Here is an 11,212-nt window from a genome sequence, read left to right on the forward strand (position 1 = left end):
GTTCTGCCGAAACTATTATATATCTTTCGCACAATACCTCTGGAAATACATAATATATGGTTTGGGCAGATTGAGCGGGAGTTAGCGAGATTTATCTGGTCCTATAAAAAAACACGCCGAGCAAATTGTTTCCTAACACTTCCAGCTGGAAGGGATGAACTCGGACTACCAAATATTAGATTATATTGTTTTGCGGCTTCACTCAAATATTATTGGCCTATGTTTCGAATAGACGATAACAGGATCACGACCTTAAACAAAGTACCCTCCATATTCAAGACTTTAATAGGTTCTGGAGCTAACGGCTGTCTTTTAAAAATATACGAGCCTAGCTATTTTAAAAAGACCCGATTTAAGACTTTGATAACCGCATCAAAATTGGACTCGGTCTAGAAAAAAACTTGGTATGGGCAGGTTTAGCAGATATACACCGTTTTTGGATAATAGTCAGATCCCTGTAACACTGTTGGATGGATATTTTGGGAGGTGGATAAGGGCGGGGGTGCGTAGGATTGCAGATTTGATGGATGGAGACCATCTAGCCACGTTTGAGATAATTAAAAATAGGTTTAATCTTAATAACACAGATTTTTTTAAGTTCTTACAAATAAAAGATTTTTTTACAAAGAAAACTGGTGGCATAGCCGGGTACTCTGTGATTCCCTTGTTGGAGGCTATTACCAGCAGGAACTGCCCCACAATTTCAAAGCTTTGCAGAATACTCCTTGAAGGGGTATCGGACGATATCGAAAAACATTCTATAAAATGTCAGGAAACGTTGGAGGTCATAGACTCGTGTCTAGAAAAAGCTATCGTATTGGCTAATACTGTCCTACTTACAGCAAATCTCTGGGCACAATGTTTTAAAACAGTCTTTGATCTCTATATTACCCCTGCCTAAATTATCAAATGGGGGGGCATGGAGGGTATTCATTGTTTTAGATGGAAAACTCTAGGTGCGGACTTGGTGCACATTTTCTCTACATGTTCGGAGCTGGAACAATTAAGGCTAGAGGTTACGACTTTTTTGAACCATGTTTTGTATAGAAAGATACTGCTAACCCCCCAACTTATGTTACTCAGAGTATCCATACCAGAGGACAACTGTAAGGAGTTTCTGTTTATTGCAATGTCTGTACTTAGATTGTGTATTGCCTCCTCGTGGCTTGATCCTTTACCGCCCACATTTGGGCAATGGAAAACGTGGTTGTTACATATATTTAATTTAGAGTATGCTCTTTATGCTCAAAAAGGGAAAAGAGGGAAAATTAAGGGACTTAAGATATGGACACCACTTAATGATTGGGTGAACGATCTTAAGTAACAAAAGCTAAATATGGGTGTGTCTCTTAGTCCTGCTCGGGTTTTTTTTTTGGTTTTTTTTTCTCTCTCTCTCTCTCTCTCTCTCTCTCTCTCTTTCTCCACCTCGTTTCTCTTTAGATATATAGACAGTAAAAGTTTGGTTTCTTGTCATATTATCTGAATAAGCTAACTGGTTTTGAACTGTTAATACCGCATCCCTTCACTCTGTACATGCTTATCAATGTTGGATGTAATTCAAGAATACTTAATAATGAATAAAAAAAAAAAAGCATAAGGAAGCTGGGGAAGTGAAATTTCACAAAATTAACACTATGAAATTAATAGGAGTCATAAGATTAGCCAAGACTATGTTGTATATGCAATCGTGTGAATACTAGATACTCCAAAATGGCCACCCATTTTGTGATATTGTGTTAACAATTCTTAAGGGTAGTCCGTTTTTTATGAAACTGCCTCCGTGAGTCTTCCAATCTATTCGATGGATGTTAAATTTACCACAATCACAGGGGGTAGCTGACATTGACGAAGGCCAGGGAGCCGAAATGCGTTTGTCAGTTGGAGGATTGCATGCAGATTTCCAAATAAATTAATGGAATGAATTACTATGCCCTGAGTGCCCAGCGTTATCTTCAGGAGTTGATGGTGTTTGTGAGTTCGTCCTCGCAAGCTGGAAGCACCCACTGCGCAGAGAGTGGCAACAATTGACGGAGAACGGTTCATGTAATATATATATATATATATATATATATATATATATATATATTATCTACTGGCGGTCACCAGTGGATAGTTATAGTTAGGACCGTGTTTCCATAGAAAATCTGAAAATTCTATTTTGAATAACTTTGGCGCCGGTTGACGAATCCTCGCAAAATTTTCAAAACTAATGGGGCGCTCTGCTCAGCTCCTACCCTGAAAGTCTCGGGGTGATTCATCAAGCGGGGGCCGAGAAAAAAGGGGGGTCCCAAAACGCGTTTCCCCATGCATTTTCCCATAGGACCTTTAGTCGAAGGTACAGCCCGAACGGCTGAACAGAATTACTTGAAATTTGGCAGAGCGGTAGTCCTCAGGTTAGGCATGTGCCTTTTGCATGTATGGAGTCAATCTGTTCTGTATTTCCTGAGAAAATTGCAGTTAAAAGCACATAAATATCTATAGCCGCGCACCGTGCGCGCACCCTAACGTGCGCGAGCGTAATTCTGATTGGTGGTTACATGTCAGTCAACGTTCGAATCGGTCGAAATCAGGAAGTGTCGGCCGCCATTTTGTTTGTTGTGGGTGCGAGAGTGAAAAAGAGAGGTGGCGAACGTGAAAAGGGGGCAGGGTAGAGAGTTCCTGACCCCCTAGCCTTTGTCAGGGGGTCCCTAAAGGACCCCGAAGGGTGAAAACATTTTATTTTTTTTTCTTTAAATTGCGGGGTGCGCGCACGGTGAAAAACCTTAAAAAAATTAATAAATAATACATACATAACTTAGCATTTAAAAAACCGTACAAATTCACTTAAAAAAGCCATAGGTTTCACACACGTTATAGTTAGGAATCAGCATTTAAAAAACCTTGCAAATTCACTTAAAAAACCATAGGTTTCACACATGTTATAGTTAGGTGGACATTTCACTAGTAAAAAACCAATAAAATTCCCCCGTTATAGTTAGTTCAGATAACTATAAATCACTCTATCACAAGGATGATGTCATCAGTGATGTCATGAGTGATGCCACTGACCATGTCATGAGTGATGTAATATGTGACGTCATGAGCAGTGGATTGCGGGCGCGCGAGTTATAGTTATCTGAACTAACTATAACGGGGGAATTTCATTGTTTTTTTTACGAGTGAAATGTCCACCTAACTATAACATGTGTGAAACCTATGGTTTTTTAAGTGAATTTGCAAGGTTTTTTAAATGCTAATTCCTAACTAAAACGTGTGTGAAACCTATGGTTTTTTAAGTGAATATATATATATATATATATATATTACCTACTGGCGGTTGCCAGTAGATAGTTATAGTTAGGACCTAGTTACCATAGGAAAATCGCAACATTCTATTCCCAATAACTTTGGTGCCGATTGACGAATCTTCGCGAAATTTTCAAAACTCATTGGGCGCTCTGGTCCGCTCCTATCTCTAAAGTTTCAGGGTGATTCGACAAGTGGGGGCTGAGAAAAAAGTGGGGTCCCAAAAAGTGTTTTCCCCATGCAATTTTCCATAGGAACCTTTAGTCGCAGCTACAGCCCGAACTGCTGAACGGAATTACACAAAATTTTGCAAAAAGGTAGCCCTTGGTTCAGAGTCGTGCCTTTTAGTTAAATGGTGTAAATCCGTTCAGTAGTTTTTAAAATATTAATGGAAAAAGAAATATATATCTGGGAGGAGCCTAACCACACATCTCATCGTGAGATCTGATTGGCTATCAGCACTTCATCCAAGAAGTGTTGGCAGCCCTCTTGGGACCAATATACATGATAGCACCTCATTAAAAAGCATTGCAGTTAATAGAAGGTTTTAAGACTTTAGTTACATTATAAATCATTTGTTGATGGTACCATACTCATTTTAGGAATTGTGGTGTGTTCTAAGGTGATTTTACCATGTGAAAAAGCCTTCTGCTGGGATATTATGAATCATGTTTGAGAGAAAACTATTTTCTCATGCTTTTCCCACAGAGGTTTGGAAGGTGATCTATCAGCTAAACTGAGAGCATATTTTCTGTAAATTCACATTATTTTTCTCAGTCATGTGAGAATGAAGTCTGACATTCTCAGTAAAACATGTACATCCAACAAGGGCAGAGACTGTCAGTTGATTCCTTTGTGTTCTACTGCAGCTTCCCACAGTGTTCTAAAGAACAACTAGAGCGCTAACAGTCTTACTTATGACAAAAGTATGGTACACCTGAAGCCATCTTGATTGGCATAAAGTGGTAACACTTAAAACATTTAATTTGCAAAGGAACAAAATGAGGGGGTTCATTTTGCCATAGAAATTATGATTAGTGCTGCAGAAAGAAAAATTAGGGCACATTTTGACTTCTCAAATCCTCTTCTATTTTATTAAAAAATTCTGACATGCAGACTGAAACATGCACTTTGAATACCACCACCAGACTTCCCTGGTGAGCAGTAGCTTTACTACAGTGATCTAATGAGCAACTAGAGTGCTAAATTCAGAATTTATGGCAAATGTGTGACACATCTGAATGCCTTCTTGATGGAACCAAAGTAAAAAACTGAAAGTTTTTCCTACTGAGGAGACTGCAGTAAATGAGGAAATTAGGAAATTTCATAACAAATTAGCCTCCCAAGTTGGCCACCAGAGACAAAAGAGCCCAAATGCAGCACAAATATCACCCAGATGTAGCCCAAGTATAGCCCATTGGCAGAATGTCCCAGAGTGTTCTTTTGTAATAAATATAGAATGTTAGCAATCTAGTTGTTCATTAGGATACTGTTGAGAGGCAGAGGCCAGGGGCAAGGACTTTGAAAATTGAAGGCAGGTAGGAGGGTGCAGAGGTAACAATTTGACCACACTGGGCAGGCAGGAAGGGCAGTGGCAGCAAAACAGACTATGGAGGGCAGTGGAAAGGGGGGCAGGGACAACAGACCAACAATACAGGACTGGCAAGATAGGCTGTGGCAATATAATAGACCATTGTGGGCAGATGGAAGAGGCGGTGGTAGTACAACCATACATGCCAACAGATCCGATTCAGCCAGGAAACGTCCAATGTTTTTAAGCCCAAATGGGCTTTATTTGATCTGTCTCCTGTCTACAATCTCCTCTTTATCAATGTAACTCAAAGGGGAAAATCAATACCCCAGTTTTTTTTTCAGAATCTCCCTCTTGCCAAGTTCAAAATGTTAGCTGGTAGGGTACATTGGATCATGGAAGGCAGGTGGAATTGGGGTAGGGAAATGGACTCGGATAACAGAGGACAGGAGGGACATGGAGAGGTGCACCAAACTGACCCTACAGGGCAGGCATCAGGGTTTGCAGCAGAACAATATACCACACAGGGCATGCGGGACGGGAGTGCAGCACAACAATCCATAGAAAACAATAGGGAGGGGACAGGACCATGCATATGGACAACAGAGAACAGAGGGGAGAGAGGCAATGTTAGCTAGCTGACCATAATGGACAGACAGGAGAGAAAGCTGCAGCATAACAGACCATAAAGGGCAGGAGGGATGGATCAGGGGCATTACAATGGAACAGACAAGCCAGGAGGGAGGGAACAGGGGTCTGCACATGGAAACAGAGAGCTGTGGGCAAGGGGGCAGGGCAGGAGCAGCAAGATGACCATGGAGGTCAGGCAGGATGGGCACTAGAAGCAAGACACACCATGGAGAGCAGCAGTGAGACTATGATGGCATACACACAGACCATGGAGAGAAGGTGGGAGGGGGTCAGGGGCAGCTAGCTGACCACACAGGGAAGGTGGGAGGGGCCGTGGCAGCACAGACGACCATGCATGGCAAGCCGGAGGGTTAGTGGCAGCACAATGGCTATGATGGGCAAGAAGGAGGGTGCAGGGGCATGCACAAAGGACCATGGAGGATAGAAGGGAGGGTCAGGACCTGGGCACAGACAAGAGAGTTCAGGGGAAGGGGCCTCACAACAGACCACGCGGGGCAGGCAGGAGGAGCAGTTACAGCACAACAGACCAGGGAGGGCAGAAGGATGTGGCAGTAAAATGGACCATGGAGGACAGGAGAAAGGGGATAGGGTCATGGAATGTGGACAGGCAGGGTGGAGGTGGCAGGGACAGGTTACAGTCATTTGACAATGCTAGGCAGGTGGGAGGGGAGTGGCAGCTCAATAGAACACTCAGAGTAGATAAGAGTGGCAGGTCCATGGAACATGGTGGGCAAAAAGGATGGAGCAGGGGCATGCACAAAGACATCGGAGGGAAGGGAGAAGGAGAATAGCGGCAGCAAGCTATGCACAGAGGCTAAGCAGGAGGTCAATGATGGGGCATAGAATTGGGCAATGGAGGGCAGGAGGAGTGGACTGGTACATCATGCTTAATGGAGGGCAGTGGCAGCATATATGACAATGCATGGCAGGAGGGAGGAGGCTGGTCCATGGATTCAGACAACAGAGGATAGGGAGGAGGTGGATGGAGCAGCAAGCTAACTGTTCAGAGAAGGCAGGAAGGCCAGTGGCAGAACAACGGCCACACAGGGCTGTAATAAGGGAGCAGGGACATGGACTTGGACATTGGACGGCTAGGAGGAGGGAAGGCAGGGGCAGCAAGCTCACCATCCATTGTGATATGCATCTTACATAACGTTAAAAAAAAACCTCAAAATTTGCTGAAAAAAACAAAGATTACACGGACGGTATAGTTAGACTCAGATTTCACTCATACACAACCAGTGAAATTCAGCAGTTATAGTTACCTGAGCTAACTATAACTTACGCCCCCGCAATGTACTGCTAATGACCTCAGACATTACATCATTCATGACATGGTCAGTTACATTACTCATGACATCACTCATGACATCTCAAATGAGGTGTGAATGGAATGGAACTATAATCGCTAGAACTTTATTTAGGGACAGTGTGTATATATTAACACCCCTTTTTTTCCCTTTTCTTTCGTGTAAGAACCCTTATAATACGCAACGTGCCCAGATTAATATGGGCGATAGCCTTTCACTTTAAAGTAATGTGTAGTTCATTGTTTATGTTGATGTTTGCAATTCTAAGTATGTCTATTATGAATAACTCACCTTGACGAACATACAGGTATGGCGGTCACAGGGCAAGATATGCTGAAATGACATTGCGTGCATATTAACACTTGTTTTCTTTTCTTTATTGTATCAATTCCTGAATTTTCACATCGTAACCAGGCCAATATGGCCACCAGCTTTATGGATTAAAGTAATGCACTGCTGATGACGTCACATATTACATCACTCATGACATGGTCAGTGACATCACTGATGACATCACTGATGACAACTCAAATGACATCACTGATGACATCATCTACGTGATCATCTGATGCACCTCCTCACACCCTAAAATACAGACTACCATTCTTGAAACCATAGACACACCAATACTAGTACAGCTACAATATTCTGTGCACTATGCATGCAGACCTCTAATCAGCTACATAGCTTTGATACATTCTTTTAAATACTCAGTACCTATGCAGTCTAGGAATCCTTCTGTCTGTCCCATGCACTTCTCCATTCAACCATCCAGCACTATCGACGTATCCTGTCACTCTGCCAATACCTAAGCACTAATAAATTTAGCATGCACGCTCTTTGCAGCACTGAAATTACTCCAGTTATTAGTCATATACTTAAGGAATGGCCTAGCCACTAACACAAGTGCAGGTACAATACTTTTTACACTATGCATGCAGACCTCTAACCAGCTACATACTATTGATACGCTCTTCTAAATACCCAGTTAGTACCTATGCAGTCTAGGAATCCATCTGTCTGTCCCATGCAATTCTCCATTCACCCATCCAGCACTATCTACGTATCCTATCACTCCACCAATACCTAAGCACTTATAAATTCAGCACGCACTTTCTTTGCAACACTGAAATTACTCCAGTTATTAGTCGTATACTTAAGGAATGGCGTAGTCAAAAACACAAGTGCAGGTACAATATTTTGTACACTATGCATGCACACCTCTAACCAGCGACAAACTATTGATACGCTCTTCTAAATACCCAGTTAGTACCTATGCAGTGTAGGAATCCTCCTGTCTGTCCCATGCATTTCTCCAATCACCCATCCAGCACTATCTACTTATCCTATTACTCCACCAATACCTAAGCACTTATAAATTCACTATACACTCTGTTTGTAATACTGTAATTATTCTAGTTACTAGTCATGAACTTATGGAATGGCCTAACTACTAACACAAGTACATCTATAATATTTTGTGCACTATTCAAGCAGACCTCTAACTAGCTACATACTATTGATACACTCTTCTAAATACCCAGTTAGTACTCATGCAGTGTAGGAATCGTCCAGTCTGTCCCATGCACTTCTTTAATCACTTATCTACCACTATCTACTTATCCTATCGCTCCACCAATACGTAAGCACTTACAAATTAAGTGTTCACTCTGTTTGCAGCACTGTCATCATTCCAGTTACTAGTGGTATTCTTATAAAAATGACCTAGGCACCAACACAAGTACACATAAAATATTCTGTGCATAATCCCTACAAATCTCTAAGCAGACACATACTATTGGTCCACTCCATTAAATACTGAAGTAGTACCCATGCAGCGTAGGATACCTCCTGTCCGTCTCATGCAATTCTTCAATCACCCATCAAGCACTATGTTCTTATTATATAAGTCTGCCAATACCTAAGCACTTATGGGGCAGATTTACAAGCACCCTGCGCCACCAGTACATCACTTTTTGTAACGTAGTGATGGCGCCAGGCACTCCTTCATATTTACAAGGAGAGGAAAAGCCACCCTGCGTGGTTTTTCCTCTCCTTGTAAATACGACCCCTTCATACACAGAACTTTGCGTTGAAGGGGCGTCCCATAGGTGTTGCTGTGGGTGTTCCCACGCAACACCCATAGAACAAGACACATCTCCAGATTTATAAGAAATCGTAAATCTGGAGAGGAGTGTGAATGCTGCGCCATCCTAGAGTTGGTTTAGCAAGGTGCAACAAGGAGAATTGTTTTCATTTCTAGTCATTTTTTCCTCTTTCAATGCATGCTGCATTCCACAGCATACATTGAAAGAGGAAAATGCCTTTACTGATTGTTTTTGTGCAGGAAGGTGCCCCTTCCTGCACAAAAACAATCTCCACACGACACAGACATCCTTGCACTATGGTGCAAGGGTGCCTGTGTCACCGCATGGCTGCAGTTTGGGCAGCAGTGCAGAGGGAAGCACAGAGTTGCAACTTATTCATGTACATATGTCACATCCCTGTGCTTCGGAAGTAGCGCAGTGCAGCTAAAGAGCTTGCAGTGTCACGCTGCGGGACTTCCTCATAAATCTTCACCTATAAATTCACCATACACCACTAATGCATTCTTTCAATCAATCATGCTGTATACATATATTCAACCAAACTTTCACACATTAACTTGCAATTATAGTTCTTTCTTTAACCAGATAAGGTAGTTCTGATAAGAACTTTTTTTCCTTCTTTTTTCATTTGTATTTTCTGTATTTTTTTAAAACAATTTTGAATTTTTGGCGTGTTTTTTCAAAAAATTAACAAAAAAAAGAACAAATAAAACAGGAAACATTTGGAATTACTTATCATTCCAAAAACAAAAAAACAAATAAATTAAGGATAGTTGCGTTGCGCAGCACAAACTGCATCCACCGACTGCTCACCGAAGCATATAAGTTTCTTACACTTCACGCAGTGTTGCTCGAGAAAGGCGAATTCTGGCCTAATGTCCATTGCAGGTGTTCCAGAGGACGCTCCAGATGTACTTGCCACAGCAGGTGAGGGGTTCAAAGCAGCTCGCCTCATTTCCTCCCGAGCAAGATTGAGAGGATGTGTGGTCCGGAGATGCTTGTACATAGAAGCAGTGCCACAAGAGTATTTTTTTTCACTGCCTCTTGACCGGACTCGGTCAAAAATTATGGCAGATTCCGGCCTCTGTGGACGTGGTGCCTCCTGCAAGAATTCTTCTTCAGAAGATACTTCCTCCTGCTGCTGCTGTCCAGATACCATTTTGTATGATATCTTTTGAAAAACACCAAAAAAAACAAGCAAAAAGGGTTCTTGTAGAAAAGAGATATCACTCTAAAGATCCTCCAACAAGAATGATTAAAAGGGGTGGGGTCCTTCAATAGTTACAGTGGGAAATGTTATGAACCAATGAAATCTTTTTCTTTTAGGTCACATGGGATCCGCGCACTCTGCGCTCATGAAGCACGCACTTGACGTGACTTTGCGAAAATATATTTAAAAATAATATAAGTTTATTATAAGTACAAATATATTATTTTTATGAATATGTTAGTCTCTTGCCCTAATATGGATATGAAACACACATACATATAATTTTAGAACATAAAAAAATGTACCGTAATGCGCATATGTTGCGAATGCGCGGGAGCAGGAGTCGCGGACTGGTCGCATACCAATCGCGCAAATCACACAGTATTAAATGTATATGATGTAACTGAAAAACACGCAGCCGTCGCACACCGTACGTGGATCCTTCACGACGTTTCTAAAACGGCGGCTAGAATCCGCGCACCCACCGTGATGTGTACGCTTTGGGTGTGCGACTCTAATAATATAAATATATTTAAATAAAAAAATTAAACAAAAAATTAAACAATATTTCAGTTTTAATTTTTTTGAAAAAAAATTCAGAAAAATATATGTTATTTAATGAATAAAATATGTATAAATAAACAGTTAAAAAACTGTAGAAAATCAGCACAAAAAAATAGGTATAACTACTATTACACTTAAAAATTAGCATTTAAAAAAACCTTTGGAATTCACTGAAAAAACCATAGGTTTCAGAGATGTTATAGTTAGAAATTAGCATTTAAAAAACCTTAGAAATTCACAGAAACAAACATGGGTTTCAGGGGTGTTATAGTTAGCTGGACATTTCACTCGTACAAAACCATAGAAATTCCTGCGTTATAGTTAGTTCTGCTAAGGATTAGTTACTTACCTGTAATCCTAGTTCTCTTCCAGGGGTATCCTCATCAAAGTCATAAGTACTAGAATATTCCCGCCTTTGCGCGGGACCCCTGAAACACAATCATATATGTGATACACATATATGCATCTCTATATATATATATATATATATATATATATATATATATATATATATATACATATATAAATATTAAAAAAGCAAATGCAGCCTTTC

This window comes from Triturus cristatus, chromosome 6 (genome assembly GCF_964204655.1).
Source record: "Triturus cristatus chromosome 6, aTriCri1.1, whole genome shotgun sequence".
In the NCBI taxonomy this organism is placed as follows: Eukaryota; Metazoa; Chordata; class Amphibia; order Caudata; family Salamandridae; genus Triturus; species Triturus cristatus.